We start from the raw sequence: 22,049 nt of genomic DNA, 5'->3' as shown, positions 1-22,049 counted from the left end.
GAGATTACTTGTCTCGCTACTGAATTTCCTTTATGTGTTTTTTTAAAGTATGTATGAAATTATAGTCTTGAGCTTTCCTTTTTCATACACAAACTAATCATTATAAAACCCGATAATGATCCCCAAGGGAAAAACCACATGGAGCTAAAGGGCTCAGACGTGGAGCGAGGGTGTTGGACAACAGACATCGTTCTGGGACCTGTGGACATAATTCTCTCCGGGGGGTCAGTGCACTGCATTTTATGACTTGAAGCTATTTTTCAGGCTATTACAGCATAGTTTCCACAAAGCAGAATTGTGTTGTGTCATGTCTATTTTGCATGGTCCATATCATTCTTGAGCCTGAAATTGCAAAGTTTGAACATGTATTATTGATCTGATGATTTGACTTAAATAAAGGAAAGGAAAAATAATTTAAAGGACCAGAAAAATCAGAAACACTTCATAGAATAAAGGGACTGGTTTTCTGCATTCCTTCTGACAAAACCCTTTAACATTTTATTCTTCTGGGTTATGTGACTACAGGATGGGTAACTTGATAATTTGCTTTTGAGTATAAGAAAGGAGTGTGAAAAAGAAGCTCCTTTTAAATTTGAAATTTAAATAGGATTTCTCTTCCACAGTACAGAAAATAAATATACCTCAGATTTTACTTTTGAAAGAGAAAGATTTTGGTATTTAGCTTTAAAGTTAAAGCAGTTCTGTTCTTGTGCCAAAATCAGAACAAGGGAAAGTTCTGGCACACTTGCCTCTTAGAAAGGGGTGAGAAATTTCACTTTTTATTTTCTTGCAAAATCTGTTCTTAAGAAGGACTCAAGTACTTATTTATAATAAAGTGAAAATGACTAAACACAGCTTAAAACATGATCTCTCATAGAGTAAGTTCTAATTTCACAAGGATCAAATCCCTAGATAAAAAAGTGGAACCTTCCAATGATTAATTTATCTTTGTATTTGTTTGCTTCTTTTAAAAATTTTTATATTGTACTATGTTTCAAAAAAGAGACTCAAAGCCATGCATCATAAAATAAGAAAACATTTAAAAATAAATACCTGAGAACATTAGGGTGACTTTAACATTGGGAATTTTGAGTTTTGGGGGGAAATGGAAAGAACTCTTTATTTTGTGATTGTTAGAAACCCTTATTTTACCTTGAAATCTTACTGGGGCAGTGGTAGGATGGAGTCACCAACTCTACTTACAACAGACCACCTTTCAGTACATGCTAGATAATTTATGGGGAAAAATTAGTTGTTTTTAAAAATCTTTCAGCTAGCTTGGGACATTTAGTAGAGATTACAATTCTAGATTTAGTTCTTTGGTAGCCTTCTCTTTGGTTATTTATTAACCTCCATTTAAAGTACAACTTAATCATTTAAGGTACAAAGTTCAGTTAATGTTTCTGTTGGTCCTCATTATGATAATACATAAGGCCACTGTATAACTTGAAATACTTCCTAAAACATAAAATTCATATAAGAAATAACCTTTGTGGCACTGGCTCAAATACCAGTATTATACAGGGTAATCCATAGTAACAGAAAAATGCTGCCCATGTTAACGGAATGTTTATATGATACCTGTGTCCCAAATAGTGTATATGCTTCACTCCTTACTTCCACATCCTCCTATCCCTCCATAGCTATCCTTATAAGGACAGAATGTCAAAGGAGATCAAATACTCTTCCAGGGGAATCCAGAAAGAAGAAAGCAGATCTCCTCTCTAGAGATATGTCTATTTTGCAATTCATCAAGGATGGTAATTGCTTAGGATCCAGAATTTAAACTGAAGACAGGGATTCAGATTATTCCCCACTTGGAGCAGTGAATAAAGGAGCCTTAGAAGATATGAGTAAGTTTCTAGATGCTACATTTACCAATCAGAATAAGATTGTGAGTCTCTCACCTGCCCTCTCAGAACCTAAAACAGTGCTTGAACATCGTATGTATTTAGTAAACACTTGCAAGATGATTGTACAACAAAGTCTCCCTTTTGAAACCTAGTTTTGATAGTCAGTGTGAGGGGAGCTCTAAGGTACTTTTTAGGTAAAGGAAATTCTTCAGTTTTTACCTGTTGATTGACTGAAGGTAAATGAGCTCCTGCTCCTTAGTATACTGTGTTGGTCAAGGGTACACAGATCTGGAATCAGGTTTTCTGGATTAAAAACGTATCTTCACTTCTTATTAGCTGTGCAGAGTTAGGGAAATTGCTTAGCTTTTCAGGCACTCAGTTTCCTCAACTATCAAAGAGGTTGTTAGGACAAGTAAATGATATATTAAGTGCACAGCATTAGACACCCATAGTATGAAAAATATTGGCCAGCAGCCACAGAATAGTAGCCCTAGCTTCCAGAAAGCCTCATGTCCTATCTGCTAAAAGGAAGATCCTGTTTGGCTAGAAATAATAGGAATTATAAGGAGTTAAAGACAGATTCATATCTATCTGTGGCTTATTAAGTCATGTAATAATTAAAAGAGCATTATACGCATAACCATGAACACAGACAATAGTATTGTGAAGCCTGGGGGAGGTGAAGAGGGGGTGTATGGGGGGAAAAAGAGGCACATTTGTCATACTTTCAACAATAAAGATAAAAAAATTTTTAAAAGGTATTGAAAAAGACTGCTTTCCAGAGAGAAGTAGGCAGCTATCCAAAGGATTTGGGTTCAGGACTATATATTCATGAATTTTTCTCTTCAAAGAGATTTTTAAAATTATCTCCAATAAAATAAAGACAGTAAATAGGTCTAAAAGATAAAAATAATTTTAAAAATCCTTAAATATGAAATTTTACCTTGAAGTTATTTTTCTTTACAAACATGCCATTTATTCAACAAATATTTACTAAGCAACTACCATATACCAAGCATATGTTAGGTGCTAGGAAGAAAAAATAAGAAAGGCATGGTGCCTGTTCTTAATGAGTTTAGAGAACCTAAATACGATATTCAGATAAGCAATACCTTCAAAGTCATTATTTGGGGATCCTACACGTTTATTCCAGTATGCAGCTGATGCTCTCAATACCTTCAAAGAACTTTTGGGCAGTGCCTTCAGAATCAATGCCTGAGCCACACAAAAACAGCAGTGGCCTCCTTACTTTTTGGAAGGACCAATATTCAGTGGACATTAAAGTATCCCAAATATCCTTTATTGGTTGTTAAATGCCACAGCTCAGAAACCTCCAAGTGCCCACTCATTCCCAGTGCTATCATTTCCTCTCTAGGACCCTGTGGAATGCCTAAAAACCCAGCTACTAAAAAGTTAATATCTGGTTCTAAGTCAGAGTCCTTCAGGACCTTGCTTTACCTATTCTGATTAATCTGTGTCCTACCATGCCTGTTACTGAATATTTTAAATATCACCCCTAATGCTGAATTTCACATTGCATTCCCCCCCAGGCCTTTTATCACACTCGCTTTTTCTATCTGGTGCACCTGGTGCACCCAGGGCCCCATCTCCTACTCTAGATTACTTTTAGTTATTGATGAAGATCAAATCTAACTTTAAAGAGCATAGTTTGGTCACCTTTAAATACATTTGTTTAAAATAAAAAAGAACAGACTAAAGTGTGTCCAAAAGAGAGGTAAATGTCATTGAAGTTTGTCTGGGGTCTCTCAAGGTGACTGCTCAGAGGGGATGACGTTTATTTTTTATGTAAATTCTGATGATTTTATGAACAAAAACAATAATATCAGGCCAATTATTCCATAGTCACATCTTTCATATTAGATGAATGTCTATTTTTAGAAGAATTGTAAAGTCATAAAACCTTCACTTAGAAGCATTATTAAAATTCATATTTTTCCAGCTAACAAAATATTAGCATATAAGGGGTATGATAGGCATTTTGGAATACCCAGATATAAAAATGCCCAGATACAAAAATAAAATAAGAGTGCATATTCTTCCCAATGACAATATGATTCAAAATTATTCAGAATTGTAAAGTATAACACAATCATTGAGGAAAGCGACATTTTTGTCTCAGGGGATGTGAATTCAGAAATATGCTTATTTTTAATAGGAGGATTGTATAAAGGGATCCAAATTTATTTTACCTTGTTACAAGACACTCAAAAAAAAATACAAATTAACAAAACAAAACAAAAAGGACTTTCTGAAGACAAAATTATTGATCGGTGGGAAACAGTTTTGAAAGGAATGACTATCTGACACTTGTGCTAAAGACAGAATTGCCTTTAGGTACCATAGCCTAGAGTTCATAAATAGTGCTTAATTAAAATTTCTACTGGGTTAGCTGCTAAATCATTTGTATGAAAATCAGTAATTTTTTTCCCCATGATGATAGTAGATCTTAAATAGCATTAATTTATTCTATAATATTGACCATTGAATTGAGGTTTATTTGTTGAATGAACAAACATATAGCTTATCAGAGATAAAAATAACTCATCCTTTAGATCCTTTTTTAGGACTTAGTTCTTTTAAAGATAATAATGTTTATATATATTTTTTGCAAAAATAATTACAATTGATAGAAAAATTCTTACAAATGAAATAAATAGATTACCCATAGTGCCTACCATCTGTAAATAACCACCATTAGCATTTTTATTGTTGTTGTTAATCCTCACCCAAGGATATTTTTTCATTGATTTTTAGGGAGAGTGGAAGAGAGAGGGAAAGACAGAGATAAACATCGATGTGAGAACACATTGATTGATTGCCTCCTGCATGAGCCCTAACTAGGGCTTGGGCTGGGAGGAGCCTGCAACCAAGGTACATGCCCTTGACTGGAATCAAACCGGGGACCCTTTAGTCCACAGGCTGACGCTTTATCCACTGAGCAAAACTGGCCAGGGCCACCATTGGCATTTCTGTGTGTGTCTTGACACCATTTTCTATACATTTGTATTGTACGTGTATTTGATTTATTAAAAAATGATATGTACAGAGTTTTCTTTTACATAACACATTGTGATATCTATGTATGCCATTAGTGTTTTACAGCATTTTGTTTAGTGACTACATAATATTCCACTATAAGTATATCTCATATTTTATTTTACCAATCTTCTGTTATTAGGGATGTAATGGCTTTTAATCTTTTTGCTATCGTGTTATAGAAACTTTTGGTTATTCCAGGAATTTTAAATCATTTTTGTGCTATTCTTCCCTTGGACAATTTAGTTAAGCCTATAAATCCCTCCTCAGAATAATGTTGGTTTTTTATTTTGTATTTTGTGTGTGTGTTTGTTGTTGTTGTTTTGCATAAAAACCTATGGTTACAGAAGAAACAAATTATATTGAAAGAGTTATCAAAATATTTTAAAATTTTATGATATAATATATGTGCTTCATTATAAACATTAAATAACAAGACTAGTGGCATGTCTGTTAATTACTATAATTTTAATTAGTGAACATAAATGAATTTTGAGGCACCTGAAACAATTAGAATGCAGTACAAAATTAGCTGCTATATAATTTGTTGCTTACACTAATAATAGAAGGAAATGTTCAGTTTCAATGAAAGGTAAATGAAAATAAAGATATGAAACTTGTTCCCATCCAAACTCATGGATTGCTAGAATTTCACTCATGAACCTTCACAGCCACAGACCTAAAATTAAGAACCTCTGTGAATAATCAGATTAACTTGGAAACATTGAAAATAGTAATCAGGGAGGAGTACTGGTATGTATCTTCCCCAAAGATTAGCAATATGAACTTAAAATAACAAAGTGATACTAAACGTGGTGAAACCAATGGAGGTTGAGAATCATAATCTGTAACACAAATAGACCAGGATGATGAGTAATGGTGGAAGAAACCTAGGAGGAGTTGTGGGAAGCTAATTATGAGTAGGCTTTCAAAGGAATGGAAGAGCAGAGAAAAACCCTGCTATTTCAGACTTCTAATGAAAAGACATTGTGTTATTGAAAAGGAGAGAGTAATCTTGTCTCTTAACTTAGTGAAACCAAAATGTCTCAGCCTCAACAACCAACGACTGCAAAATATTACCTTATTTTCTCTAAATACTCAAATGATGTGAGCTGCAGTCTCACAGTCTAGCCTGACTGCCCCAAATTGGCCCCTCTCTCAAAGGTTCCCCGATTCTTCCTGCGTTCCCATGGGCACTGTCTTGAGAATGTGCAGGATGGAGCAGGTCTTCTGTGTTCTTCCATTTGGGCTCTCTGTAAAGAAAGCCTGTGGTGACATGCTGCCTCTGTTGTCAGTGATCCTTGTGAGGTTGATGCACAAAGATGTTTTACCATCTCTCTGACCTGGGGTTGGGGGCAGGGGCCCAATTTGTACCCTTAGCTACTCAGTCCAAAGCAAAAACAAGTTCTTCTCTTAATTTCACACACAGCAGAGACCAGACTGCAAATTGCCACAAAATTTCACCAAACTTGGTGAGCAGGGATGATATTGGAAATTGCCACACAGAATAATTTATATTTAGGACAGAGCTAATACAACCAACCCTGTCTCAGGGCAGCTAAAGGGATTTCTCACTTTCTAGCTCAGTTTGGGAGTATTTAAATGTTTCCAAGAGGCCCTCTGAGAGAAGAAAGTTTTTCTTCTCTCCAGCCCCCATAATCTCTACTTTTTTAGCCCAGATCTCTCTTGGGATTGTGTGTGTGTGTTTGTGTGTGTGTGTATGTGTGTGTGTGTGTGTGTGTGTAGAAAACCCCATCTCTTTCCACAGAGGTTATTAGTTCAGCATCTATACATTCTGAATTATTTAGTCCTAAATAACATCCTATATAATAAAAACCTAATATGCTAAGTGTCCGGTTGTCCGGTCGTCTGTTCAACCAATCAAAGCATAATATGCTAATGATATGCTAAGGCTGCTCAACCGCTCGCTATGATGTGCACTGACCACCAGGGGGCAGATAGTCCAACCAGTAGTTTAGCTTGCTGGGGTCAGGCCGATCTGGACTGAGTGAGATGGGCTGGACATGCCCTGGAGCCCTCCTGTGGTCCCTCCCTGGCTGGCCAACCTCCCGTGTCCCTCCCGGGCCCTGATCATGCACCAGTGGGGTTCCTAGGCCTTGCCTGCACACTCTCGCAATCCGGGACCCCTCGGGGAATGTCTGAGAGCCGATTTCGGCCCGATCCGCAGGCCAGGCCGAGGGACCCCACTGGAGCACGAATTTGTGCACCAGACCTCTAGTCATGAATAAGAATTCCAAGTCAAGCCTATTTCTTTTTTTAGTTTCTCCTCCAGTGTATGGTAAAGTTCATATCTGCATATCTTTTTTATAGTCTTTAAATTCTAAGTCGTCTGCCAGCAACTGCTATAATAAGGACAAATGCTTCTTCATGTCTTTTGCCCATTTTATAATTAGCTGTTTTGTTTTTTCACTGTTGAGTTTTAAGAGTTCTTTTTTTTAATTTTTTTTATTTTATTTTTTATTTTTTAAATTTCTTTATTGATTAAGGTGTCACATATTTGTCCTCATCCCCCCATTCCCATCCCCCACCCCACCCCACCCCCCTGTTGTCCTTAACCATTGGTTAGGCTCGTATGCATGCACACAAGTCCTTTGGTTGATCTCTCCCCCCTACCCCCACCCTCCCCTACCCTCCCTCTGAGGCCCGACAGTCCGATCGATGCCTCCTTGTTTCTGGGTCTGTTCTTGTTCATCAGTCTATGTTGTTCATCATTTCCCCTAGATGAGTGAGATCATGTGTTACTAGAAATATACTTATAAGAATCGAATGTGAGACGAGCAATAATAGTTATGCTGACAGGCAAATGAATCAGTCTGTAGTAAGTTTCTTTCTGGACCAACAGTTCTTTTGAGTCCCAATTTCAATGTCCACCAGTTCCTTATGAGTACATGTTGGCACTGACTTTTCAGCTCTGGGTGGTGGACCAATGGTGGTAATGCAGGTCTGACTCCCTCTGGTTTGGTCTCGCCCGGATCCAGGGGCGCGGCTTCACCCGGACTCAGGGGCGTGCGGCCTCACCCGGACCTGGGACCCAGCATCACCCGGGCCCCGGGGCATGTGGCCTCACCCAGACCCAGGTGCGCGTGGCCTCACCTGGACCCAGGGGCGCGTGGCCTCTCCTGGACCCAGGGGCGCGGCCTCACCCGGACCCGGGACCCAGCCTCACCCGGATCCAGGGGCACACGGCCTCACCCAGACCCGGGACCCAGCCTCACCTGGACCCAGGGGCGCGGCCTCACCCGGACCTGGGACCCAGCCTCACCCGGACCCAGGGGTGCGTGGCCTCTCCTGGACCCAGGGGCGCGGCCTCACCCGGACCTGGGACCCAGCCTCACCTGGACCCAGGGGTGTGCGGCCTCACCCGGATCCAGGGGCGCATGGCCTCGCCTGGACCCAGGGATGCACGGCCTCACCCGGACCCGGGACCCAGCGGGGCCTTGTCTTCTCGATCCCAATTCCTGTCGGTCAATTCCCTCTCAGCAATTCCTTTGGCCATCCTCTCAAAGCTCCGGGGCGGCCACCGCGGAACTCGCCGGGCAGCGGGCTCGGCGAAGCTCGGTGCGCCCGGTGTACGGCGGCGGGCCGGTCCAAGGTCGCTGCGGTGGCACTCGGGCCTGCAGCGGCGACCAGTCGCCGGGCAAGCGCACCCGGATCCGAGACCCAGCGGAGCCCCGTCTTCCCGATCCCAACTCCCTTCGATCAACCCCCTCCCAGCAACTCCTCCAGCCATTGTTCCGGATGGTGTCTGCTCTGCCCTCCAGTTGTAGTCTCAAAATTGTTGTGGTAGGCAACAATCAGGCGTCTGCTCTATGCCGCCATCTCGGTCCTCCAGAAGATTCTTAAGTAATCTTATAAATGTGGTTCTGAACACTGTGTCGTCCATTAGTTTACTTTCCTTCATCCCTTCTATTCGTGACCTGCTTCGGTGTCTCCAGCTTTTGGCTGCCTCCCTATGTTGATGGAGTGGCTTTGTGTGGTCAGTGACCTATAGGGGCCGGTAGCTCAGCTTCCCCAATCTCCCTAGGTGGTCGCTCTTGGTACCCCCCCTTTGTGGGCTGAGTGCAAAGTCTTGGTGTTGTTAAGCCTTGATTGCTGTTGGTACACTGGGAGGATTTGACCTCCAGTCCAATTGGCTGTGAGGATCAGCTGTGTCTACGCCGGGAGACAGCCTTATTCAACTAAACTTGCAAAATTGTAAAAGCCTCTGTGCTCAGCTTGGATGGGGCGGAGTTTCAGGGTGGAGCCTACAGCCTTGGCTTCCCATCAGCCCCACCCTATGAGGTTCCTGGGTCTCAGTGTCCCTCTGTACTCCCTGCAAACACCTCTGAGAGAAAAGCGCCCTGGAGCTTCGCCCACCGCCAAACAGTCTAGTCTCTCCCCCAATGAATCTGGACTCCCAGATTCTCGACCGGAACTGGGTTTCAGTGTAGTTGGAACTGGAGCTCAGCGCAGTCTGGCGCCTTTGTCTCCTTCCCACCAGGGCAATCCAGAGGCATAGTCAATAGACCATCCTCTGCGCGCATTCCTGTGCGCGCCTCCAGTGCTCTGCCCTTCGCCACTCCCCTGCGTCTCCGCCTCACAGCCCAGGTTCCCCCAGCATGAGCCTGGCTTCCCAGGGTCTCTCCCGGAGCCGGGGCCCAGCGAAGCTGGAACTGGGGTTCAGCACGGTCCAGAGCCCCTGTCTCCCCCCCGCCAGGGCAATTCAGCGGCACAGGCCACAGTCCGTCCTCTGCGCGCATTCACGTGCGCGCCTCCGGAGCTCTGCCTTTCGCCGCTCCTCTGTGCCTCCGCCCCACAGCCCAGATTCCCCCAGCATGAGCCTGGCTTCCCAGGGTCTCGCCCGGAACTGGGGTTCAGTGCAGTCGGAGCTGGGGTTCAGTGCAATCTGGAGCTTTTATCTCCTTCCCGCTAGAGAACGCCGGCCAGGCCGTCAGCCGCCCGCCGCCCGCCGCCCCGTTTTCTCCAGCTCCGTCCTCCCCGCACGCGCACGTGCTCGTGTCTCTGCCCGTGTCTCCATACCTCAGGCTTTTACGGCTCCTCTGATACTCCTTGTGGTTTTCTCTTTCCTTCTAGTTGTGGGCATTTCAGTCAGCCAGCTTTCCTGTGGTTCTGGATGATGTCCGTTTTGACCTTTAGTTGTATTCTTGAAATTGTTGTGCCAGGCTGCAGGTTAGGTGCTTAACCTATGCCGCCATCTTGGTTTTTCCTTAAGAGTTCTTTATACATCCTAGATAATAGTCCCTTGTTGCATATGTGGTTTGTAAATATTTTCTTTCAGTATGTATCTTATCATTTCATTTTCTTTACAGTCTTTTACAGGGCAAATGTTTTCATTTTGAAGAAGTTTGATTTGTCAATTTTCCCTTTTATGAATTGTGCCTTTGGTGTCAAGTATAAGAACTCTTGCTTAGTTTCAATGATTTTCTCCTGTGTGTGTGTTTTTTTTTTCCTAATGGAGGGTAACACAGTTTTGCATTTTACATTTAAGTCTGTGATCTATTTGGGGTAATTTTTGTATACTATGTGAGGCTTAGATCAAGGTTCTTATTTATTTTCCTACTAGAGGTCCAGTGCATGAAATTCCTGCACGGATAGGGTCCCTAGGCCTGGCCGGTGATCATGGCTGATCTGTGGGGTGACCAGCGGGGCAATCAGGGGGCCCCCCACTGGCACCCACATTGACTGGCCTAGGGCCTGCAGGCTGGGGGCAGCTCCTGTGTTGAACATCTGCCCCCAGGTGGTCAGTGCATGTCATAGAGACCAGTCATTCTGCTGGTTGGTCTATTTGCATACTAGGCTTTTATTATATAGGACTAGAGACCTGGTGCATGAAAATTCATGCACTGGTGGCGGGGGTTCCTCAGCCCAGCCTGCCCCCTCTTACAGTCCGGGATCCCTCAAGGGTGGGAGATGACTGGCGATCAGGGGAAGGCAGCGCCCCCATCACACCCCTGCTGCTGCCACTGCCGGCAGTGCAAGCCTTGGCTGGCCCTCATTACCTGAGCCTTAGGCGGCCCTGGGCGGCTGGGCAGCAGCCATATGATGCTTGCCTGCACCTCGGGCCGGCCCTGGGCGGCTGAGCAGCTGCCATCCGAGGCTTGCCTGCGCCTCGGGCCGGCCCTGGGTGGCTGCGGGGCTGAGGGTACTGGGGGACTCTGGAGGCAGGTGCGCAGTGCAGCTGGACCCGCCTGAGGGCGGGCCTGGCCATGCTGCGTGCCTGTTGCCCTGGCGGGGCTGAGGGGACTGGGCACCGCCATCTTGTGGCTGTGGGCACCGCCATCTTTGAGGGCATGACAGTCAATTAGCATATTCCCTCCTTATTGGCTGTGGGCTATAAATTTTCCTCTCAGTATTGCTTTAGCTGTGTCCCACACATTTTTATAAGTTGTATTTCCATTTTCATTCAGTTCAATGTAATTTTTTATTTCTCCTCAGTCTTCCTGTTTGATCCATTGTGTACTGTTTTTCATTTTGTTATTGAGCTCAGTTCGCTTCCATTGTGGTCAGAGAACACAATCTGTATGATTCAAATGCTTTTAAATTTGTTGAAGTTTTTTTTATGGCCTATAATATCTGTGTTTGTATGTGTTCAATGGATTCTTTAAAATTTGTGAATTCTGTTGTTGGGTGGACTGTTCCATAAAGTCAATTAGATTCTGTTGGTTGATGGTGTTGAATTTTCTATATCCTTGCTGATTTTCTGTCTAGGTGTTCCACCAGTTGTTGAGAGATGGATATTGAAGTCTCTATCATTTTAGACAAATCTATATTTCCTTTCTGTTCCAACAGTGTTTGCTTCAGATATTTCATAGCTCTGTTGTTTGGTGTATACACATCCAGGACTGTCATGTCCTCCTGGTGGGTTGACCCTTTTATCATTGTCATGTCATTGTCTCTGTTAAAGCTTGGCTTTTAAGGTGACTTTATTTGATGTTAAAATAGCTACTTCTACTTTATTTTGATTAACATTTTCATGATATATCCTTTTTTATCTATTTTTTTTACTTTCTTTTGTGTTTTTTTAAATTTATTTCTTTTATTTTCAAGAAAAACTGTTTTAAATATAATAATGTTATATGCAATAAACATTAACATTTCAAGAAAAATGATTTTAAATATAATAATATTACCAAAACTGTACTAACATAGTATAATATCACAAAAGTTGTAGGAAATATTAAAAATCTACAAATAACAGGATTACTTCTATTATATTCTAAAATATTTTTTCCTCTGGCTCTATTTTGGTTCATCAATTTATGTTGTTTATTATATTCCACAAATGAGTGAGATCATGTGATATTTTCTTTCTCTGACTGACTTATTTCGCTTAGCATAATACTCTCCAGGTCATTCCATGCAGTTGCAAATGGTAAGAGTTCCTTCTGTTTTTACAGCAGCATAGAATTCCATTATATAGATGTACCACAGTTTTTTAATCCACTCATCTGCTGATGGGCACTTAGCTGTTTCCAAATCTTAGCTATTGTAAATTGTGCTGCTATGAACATAGGGGTGCATATATTCTTTCTGATTAGTGTTTCTGATGTCTTGGGATATATCCTTGAAGTGGGGTTACTGGGTCAAATGGGAGCTCCATTTTTAATTTTTTGAGGAAACTCCATACTGTTTTTCACAGTAGTTGCACCAGTCTGCATTCCCACCAGCAGTGCAAGAGGGTTCCTTTTTCTCCGCATCCTCACCAGCACTTGTCGTTTGTTGATTTGTTGATGACAGTTATTCTGACAGGTGTGAGATGGTACCTCATGGTCATTTTGATTTGCATGTCTCGGATGATTAGTGACTTTGAGCATGTTTTCATATGTCTCTCGGCCTTCTGTAGGTCCTCTTTGGAAAAGTGTCTATTGAGGTCCTTTGCCTATTTTTTGATTGGATTGTTTATCTTCTGTTTGTTAAGTTGTATGAGTTCCCTGTAAATTTTGGAGATTAAACCCTTATTGGAGATCACATTGGCAAATATGTTTTCCCATGCAGTGGGCTTTCTTATCGTTTTGTTGTTGGTTTCTTTTGCTGTGCAGAAGCTTTTTATTTTGATGTAGTCCCATTTGTTTATTTTCTCCTTAGTTTCCATTGCCTTAGGAGTTGTATCAGTAAAGATACTGCTATGACATATGTCTGATATTTTGCTGCCTATGGATTCTTCTAAGATTTGTATGGTTTCCTGTCTTACATTTAGGTCCCTTATCCATTTTGAGTTTATTTTTGTGTATGGTGTAAGTTGGTGGTCTAGTTTCATTTTTTTTGCATGTATCTGTCATATTTTTCCAATACCATTTATTGAAGGGACTGTCTCGACTCCATTGAATGCTCTTGCCTCCTTTGTCAAATATTGAGCATACTGGCTTGGGTTGACTTCTGAGCTCTCTGTTCTGTTCCATATGTCTATATGTCTGTTCTTGTGCCAACATCAGGCAGTTTTGAGAAAAGTGGCTTTGTAATACAGCTTGATATATGGTATTGATATCCCTCCTACTGTGTTCTTCTTTTTCAGGATTGCTGCAGCTATTAGGGCTCCTTTTTTATTCCATATGAATTTTTGGAGAGTTTGTTCTAGGTCTGTTAATTATTCCATTGGTATCTTAATGAGGATTGCATTGAATCTATAGATTGCTTTGGGTAGTATGGACATTTTAATGATGTTGACTCTACCAATCCATGAACACGGTATATTCTTCCATCTGTTTATGTCTTCCTCTATCTCTTTTTTTAACATCCTGTAGTTTTCTGAGTACAAGTCTTTTCCTTCCTTAAGTTTATTCCTAGGTATCTTAATTTTTTTGTTGCAATGGTAAATGGGGTTGTTTTTTAGTTTCTCTTTCTGTGAGTTCATTATTGGTGTATAAAAAAGCCATAGATTTCTGGGTGTTAATTTTGTATCCTGCAACATTGCCGAATTCATTTATTAAGTCTAGTAGTTTTTTGATGGAGTTTTTGGGGTTTTCTATGTACAATATCATGTCATCTGCATATAATGACAGTTTTATTTCTTCTTTTATTTCTTCTTCTTGTCCGATCACTATGGCTAGCCCTACCGGTACTGTGTCAAACAGGAGTGGTGAGAGTGGGCATCCCTGTCTTGTTCCTGTTCTTAAGGGAAATGGTTTTAGTTTTTGCCCATTGAGTATGATGTTGGCTGTAGGTTTGTTGTATATGGCCTTTATCATTTTGAGATATGCTCCCTCTATTCCCACTTTGCTGAGAGTTTTTATCAAAAATGAGAGTTGGATTTTGTTGAATGCTTTTTCTGCGTCTATCAATATGATCATGTGATTTTTGTCTTTCAATTTGTTTATGTGATGTATCACATTTATTGATTTGCAAATATTGTACCAGCCTTGCATCCCTGAAATAAATCCCACTTGATCATGGTGTATGATCTTTTTAATATATTGCTGGATGTGATTTACTAATATTTTGTTGAGGATTTTAGCATCTATGTTCATCAGGGAAATTGGCCTGTAATTCTCTTTCTTTGTAGTATCTTTATCTGGTTTTGGATTAGGATAATGCTAACCTCATAAAAAGAGTTTGGAAGTGTTTCTTTCTTTTGGATTTTCTGAAATAGTTTGTGGTATATAGGTGTTAGTTCTTCTTTGAATGTTTGGTAAAACTCCCCTGTGAAGCCATCCGGACCTGGGCTTTTGTTTGGTGGGAGTTGTTTTATTGCTGCTTCTATTTCCTCAGTTGTTATTGGCCTATTTAGGGTTTTTGATTCTTCCTGATTCAGTTTTGGGAGATTCTATTTTTCTAGAAATTTGTCTATTTCATCCACATTGTCCAGCTTGTTGGCATATAGTTGTTCATAGTATTTTCTTACAATCCTTTGTATTTCTGTGGTGTCAGTGATTACTCCTCCACTTTCATTTCGATTTTATTTATTTGGGTCCTCTCTCTTTGTTTCTTGATGAGTCTGGCTAATCTATTTAAGTTGTAGGGTTAAATAGTTTAGTGCTGATTTTTCTGTTTTGTTTTTTTTTTTTGGAAGTATGCTTGTAGTGCTATGAACTTCCCTCTCAGGACTGCTTTTACTGTGTCCCAGAGATTTTAGGTTGTTGTGTGTTCATTTTCATTTGTTTCCAGGAAATTTTTTATTTCTTTCTTGATCTCATTGGTAACCCATTTATTGTTTAATAACATGCTTTTTAGCCTCCATGTGTTTAAATGTTTCTGGGTGTTTTTACTGTAGTTGATTTCTAATTTTATTCCATTGTGATCTGAGAAGATGCTTGATATGATTTCAGTCTTCTTGATCTTGTAAAGACTTGTTTTGTGTCCTAACATGTGGTCTATCTTTGTGAATGATCCATGTGCACTTGAGAAGAATGTATATTCTGCTGCGTTGGGTGAAAAGTTCTATAAATGTTAATTAAGTCCATCTGATCCAGTGTATCCTTTAGAGTCTCTGTTTCATTGTTAAGTTTTTGTCTGGAAGGTCTATCCAGTGCAGTCAGAGGGGTATTAAAGTCACCTACTATGACTGTATTGTTGTTGATCTCTCCGTTAAAGTCCTCTAGAAGTTTTTTTTATATATATATTTAGGTGCTCCTATGTTGGGTGCATATATGTTTACCAAACTTATATCCTCTTGTTGGATCAATCCCTTTAGTATTATGTAGTGACCTTTGTTGTCTCTTGTGATGGCCTTCATTTTAAGGTCTATTTTGTCAGATATGAGTATTGCTACTCCAGCTTTCTTTTGTTTTCCATTTGCATTGAAATTTTTTTTCCATTCTTTCACTCTCATCCTGTGTGTGTCTTTTGTTTTGAGGTGGGTCTCTTATAGACAGAATGTAGTTGGGTCATATTTTTGTATCCATTCTGCTACCCTATGTCTTTTGATAGGAGCATTTAATCCATTTACATTTAGGGTTATTACTGATAGGTACTTATTTATTGCATTATATTTCTGTATGGCTAGGTTTCGCTCTCTGTTTTCCCATTACAGTAATCCCTGTAGCATTTCTTGTAATACTAGCTTGGTGGTGATCTACTCCTTTAGCCTTTTTTTTTTTTTTTTTTTTGGTCTGGGGAGCTCTTTATTTGACCATCTATTTTAAATGATACCCTTGCTGGATATAATAATCTTGGTCTCAGTTCCTTGCTTTCCATTACCTTGAGAACTTCATGCCATTCCCTTCTGGCCTGTAGAGTTTCTGATGAGAAATCAGGTGTCAGCCTTATGGGAACTCCATTATAGATAACAGTTTTCTTTTCTCATGCTGCCTTTAAGTTTCTCTCTTTGTCTTTAATTTTTGGCATTTTAATCATGATGTATCTGGGCGTAGGCCTATTTGGGTTCTTCTTGTTTGGGGTTCTCTGTGTCTCCTGAACTTATGTGACTTTTTCCTTTACCAGGTTAGGTATTGGGGATTAGATCCCAGAGTTCCCAGTGGCCATTATTTCTTCAAACACCTTCTCTATGCCTTTCTCCCTTTCTTCTCTTCTGGCACCCTGCTATTCTAATATTGTTACCTTTCACATTGTCCCACAACTCCCTTAAGTCGTCCTCCTGTTTTTTATTTTTGGTTTTCTGATTGAGTGATATTTTCAACTCTGTCTTCTAATTCGCTGATTCGATCCTCAGCTTCCTCTAATCTGCTGTGTATTCCTTCCAATTGTTTTTTTGTTTGTGTTATGTCATTCTTTATATCAGACTGTTCTTTTATCATAGTTACTATATCTTTTTTCATGCTGTTGAGCATCTTTACCATCATTACTCTAAACTCTATTTCAGATAAATTTCTTATCTCTGCTTCATTTATCTCTTCTTCTGGAGAATTCTCTAGTCCTTTCATTTGGGGGTTGTTTCTTTGTCTCCTCATCTTGGCTTTCTGTTTGGGTTTGTGACTGTGTATTAGGTAGATCCTCTACACCTCTCAATCTCTAGTGCAGGACAGTATTTCTGACTAATTAGATCAGGCAAAAACTCAAAGCTTCTAGAGACCACCTCTGCCTACAGACTGATAGGATTCCGACTTGAATTGCTCCTCAGGCAATCACCCTCAGGTGTGATGAGAGTTTTTTTTCAACAGTGTGGGGCAGGTGCTACTGCCTGGAGGCTATTTATTATTTTTAATCTCTTAAGTGGCCTCATGGCTAGGTGTTTTCCAATAGGGTGTGTCAACTGCCATCCCCCCCAACCCTCTGGAAAGGTAGATGTCTATGTGGGAAAGATGTCCTCCACTGCATGAGGGAATGACTCAGCCCAGGAAGCTTGGGGTGTCTCCCTTCTGAGCTCTGTCTCCCAAATCCCCAGTCCTGGCTTCTGCCCTCAGAGCTCCAGTCCACTTCACCCTCCTTCTGCTGGAGCTCAAAGTGGATGGCTCCACAGGGAATTTTGTGCATTGGCCCTTTAAGAGGGTGCCTGAATTTTTAGCTGTTACTCTCTGGTGGATAGTGCCCCACTGATTTTCATATTCAGATGTTATGTGGGTATCCTCCTCAGTTTTGATGCTCTTTCGGGGGGGGGGGGGCTTGGGGATTAGATCCCAGAGTTCTCAGTGGCAAACCCCCACAGCTCAGATATCTCTCCGGGACTTCAGTTGCTGTCTGTGGGTGCCCAGCCAGCCCTTTCACACCTCCACCCTTCCTACCAGTCTCCATGTGGTCTTCACTTTTGGTCCTCGGGTGTCAGGGTTCTCTCCTGTGAGTTTTCCATTGATTATTCAGGAAGTTTTTCTGTATTTTAGTTGTAAAACCAGTTTGTTCCTGGGAGCATGTCCATGCAGCATCCACTTACTCTGCCTCCATTTTTAATCCACCTCAAGCCCATGTTCTTAATGCCTATGTGTTAAGTACAGCCACCACTCTCTAACCCAGTTTCCTTGTTGTATAACAATTTGTATCCTTTTATTTTCAACCTACCAATATTATATTTGAAGTGAATTTCTTATAGACAGCATATAGTTGGGTCATATATTTTTTAAAATATATTTTTATTGATTTCAGAGAGGAAGGGAGAGGGAGAGGGAAAGAGAGATAGAAATATCAATGATGAGAGAGAATCATTGATCGGCTGCCTCATGCACACCCCACACTGGGGATTGAGTCTGCAACCCAGGCATATGCCCTGACCGGGAATCGAACCATGACCTCCTGGTTCATAGGTCAATGCTCAACTGCTGAGCCATGCTGGCCCAACAGTTGGGTCATATTTTTTAATCCACTCCTCTAATCTCTATGTTTTAGTTGGTGCATGTGGACACCAATTAAATTTTATCTATAACAGTTACTTTCTTAAAGTTAAATAATTAAGTAATGCACATGGTGTACACAATTAAAAAGATACCAAAGAGGAAATATTAAAAACGTCCCTTTCCTTTTCTCCTTTCCCCCACCCAGTCTTCCTATCCCTTACCAAGAGGCAAACATCTCTAGTTTTCTGTTGTCATCTTTTAGAGCCAGTCTACACACATGTAAAAATTTATAGGACTACATACGCTTTCTTTAAAAAAGAAAATACAAATAAGAACAAAGTATATATACTGTTATTATCTTTTGCTTTATACATACTTAGCATATCTTGAGATCTTTCTATGCTAGTACATATAGAGCATGCTGGCAATTTTTAAATAAAAATATGTATTTTCTTCTAGTTTCAAAACTCTTAAGAGACAGTCTAGGCAAGTGTGCTCTCTTATATAAGAAGATTAAATCTGAAAATCTATATGAGTTGAAGACATTTAAGGAATAGAATGTAGAATGTAATTTATAGTGAAATATGTAAATTGCTAAAAATAGAGGGCTTAAATAAGAAATAATTCAGAAAAAATGTGGTGGAAATCTATTTATAAGTCTATTTTTCCAGGGAGTTGTGAAGTTATTTAGTACCAACTGTCTATATGGCTAAGAATAATAGGATGAGACCAAAAATAAAGGCAATGTTTTAAGTCAAAATATAGTTCTTAAAAATTTTGTAAGTTATTTTATGCAATTATTTTCTTGTATAACAAAATGGGGAAAAGCCTAATTTCCCATGAAATAAGACAGAATTTTCTCCTTTTTTATGAATTGCAAAGTAAACAGAGTTTTGAAGGAGGAATGATTAATCTATTAAACAAATATATATTAGGAACCTTCTGTCTTCCAGACACAGTTCCAGTCAGTGAACAAGACAGAAGTCTTTACAATCTTGGATCTCACAAGCTGGGAAAAGCAGTAGGGAAGAAAGAAAATAAAGGAATAAAAACCAAGAAAAAAGCCAGGTGGTGATAGGCATTTTGATGAGAACAAAACAGGGTTATGTGTTACAGAGACACAGGGAGATTGTTTTACATTTGGTGTTAGAAGATGCTGTTAAACTGAGAAGCCCAGGAAACCATATCCATAATCCAAGAAAAAGTCTATTGCTTACATTGCTCTAGTTTGCTCTGTCCTCCTCTGACCTCCTTCTGGCCAAATCCTTAAAGCCACAGCACAGTCCCACATTCTTGGTAAAGCCTTCTGGGATATTTCTGCCAGGAGGAATAAAGTGCACCTGATGTAACAGCCACTGTAAGTACTAGACTGCAGAAAAATCTGATTGGCCCAGTACAAGAAGGGTTGGAAAGAAATAACCACAAGCAGAAAGGCCAGATGAGGAAATTATGCTAAATATATACTATCTCAAGAATATTCCCAGAACTTACTGTTAAAATTAAATCCCTGCTTACAACGAAATACTGTATAGCAGAGATTCTCCAGCTTTTTGATCTGAGGACCTTTTATGTCCTTAAAAATTATTGAGGACTTTAAAGAGCTTTGGATTATGTTAATTACAGCTATTCATATTTACCACATTATAACTTAAAACTGAGAAATTTAAAAAATATGTATGCATTCATTCAAAAAATAATAATAGTAAATTCATTGCTTGCTAATATACATATTTTTATAAAATGACTTTATTTTCTCTAAGCAAATACAGGTATTGTTTTATATTTTGCAATTTCTTTAACAAATAATTTATGATAAAATAGCTACTTTCTCACCTCTGTTTTTCTATTTGATCTATTGCTATATGTTTTATTTAAAGTATATAAATAAAACACATAAGTAATATTTTTAGATAAATGTGGATATCCTTCTTTGATTATACATTAAAACTTTATGAGTGGTAGTTTCTTTAAATCCTCAATTGAGGATATGTTTATTGATTTTAGAGAGGGAAAAGAGAGAGAGAGGGAGAGAGATAGGGAGGGAGAAAGAGAGGGAGGAAAGTAAAGGGTGGAGGTGGAAGAGAGAGAGAGAGAGAGAGAAACATCAATGTGAGAGAGAAGCAACCATTGGCTGCCTCTCATATGCTCCCCAACTGGGAAATGAATCACAACCTAGGAATATGCTCTGACCCTGAATTGAACCCACAACCTTTCAGTGTACAGGTCAACACTCCAACCAACTGAGTCACACCAGCCAGGGCACAAGTGATAGTTTCTTAAAGGTTAGTTGTAATGTTGATTCTGAATCACATTGATGATTTTTTCATATTCTGTTAAATGAAATTCCATTGGTTTACTATGAACTTTGAATTGATCTTTTAACCATACATGATTTTTTACTTTAGGATGTTCTTTATGCATACTTTACATTACATCACACAGAATATTAAAAAAGACATGACTCAAGGTTTGAAAGTAGATACAATTAATACTTTTTTACTAAGGACATTATTAAATGAAATTGACATTACTTTTTGTTTTATATTTTTGTTGACTGGTAGTACATGGTGTTGAATAATGATAGAATGAGGACCAATACAGTTTGGTGCCATTGCCTTGATTTGTGCTATCAGAACAAATATCAATAGAGTAAAAATTATATCTTAATAAATTTATAAAAAGTGTTCACTTCTGGACCATATTTTGAATGACACTTATGAACCACACTTTGAGAACTGCTGCTGGACAAAATTGAGAAAGAATGATCTCTAACTACTCACAACATATGGATGAATCTCAGGAATATAATGTCAAGTAAAAAAAGTCAAAATAATACATGATGTATGATGTTTTATTTTTCACCCTAGTTACTTGAAAGTTCTGTGAGGGTGAGTTTGAATAATAATAACCAAGAATTTGTGACCTTGTTGTTTTAAACATCAGCATTTTCAGTTCTTTAAAAATTTTTGCCCGAGTTCAAATTTGAGTCTATCATTTTTGGGAACACTATGTGACTTGCACTAAGTATTTCTTTTTGAGTTTTGGGTTCTTTTTGGTCATTTGGCATTCCTTATATACTTTTTTTTTTGCCCAGTAATCTATATATGATTATTTAACCTTGTGAACATTGACCATTTTTCCTTACTGAAATTTTTTAATGCAGTATATATGGTTGGATGCAAGTTTTCCATGGGATTTCTGACTTACATGTGGTTTTATATTTTCAATGGATTTTTTTTTATCTTGAAAAAGGTCATAATGAAGTAGAAGCTACATTTCTTGCCAGTAGTCCAGCAAAAGGGGCAGGCTGACATGGGAATAATGTAATATGCTTATTCATGCTATGGCATAATGAACTATGCAACTAAAAATGTTCTGTTGGGGAGGTAAAATTAGTACTCCAAAATATTTTAGGTATTTGGCCTTTGCTAAAATAATATTCTTCTTTCAGAATCCTCTTCCATCTTCCTTACATCACCCATAATGCCTTTGCCAACATCTACAGCCTGGATTACCTCTACTCTTCCGAACTCAAACTCTTTATTTTGCCTACTTTCAGTTTATTTGTTCATTGACTCAACCTATATTTGTACTTTTATGTAATTCCTACATTATGCTAGGTTTACGTTCAAAGATAAATGGCTTAAACTAACTGGGGAGAAAGAGCAGTTGAAAGCTCACTTCAATATAGTCTGGTAAATGTGATACTAGAGATAAGCACAGCAGTCTGAGCACTGATTGGAGCAATATCAGGTGGAATTTTGAGTCAGTCTGTGACAGACCTGTTTTATGGCTAAGGAAACTGAGCCCTGTAGAGATATTAAATTATTTATCCAAGATCATACAATTAATAAATTACATTTTCTAGGCCATGCCAAAGTTGTTGGCATGACTGACAAAAATTGATATCACTGAAATCCTTATTTCTCACTGAATACACTGAAGACCTTGCTCTGTCTTG

Source organism: Cnephaeus nilssonii, assembly GCF_951640355.1.
Source record: "Cnephaeus nilssonii genome assembly, chromosome: 2".
Lineage (NCBI taxonomy): Eukaryota > Metazoa > Chordata > Mammalia > Chiroptera > Vespertilionidae > Cnephaeus > Cnephaeus nilssonii.
The sequence above is the reverse complement of the archived record's forward strand: the minus strand, read 5'-3'. Positions refer to the sequence as shown.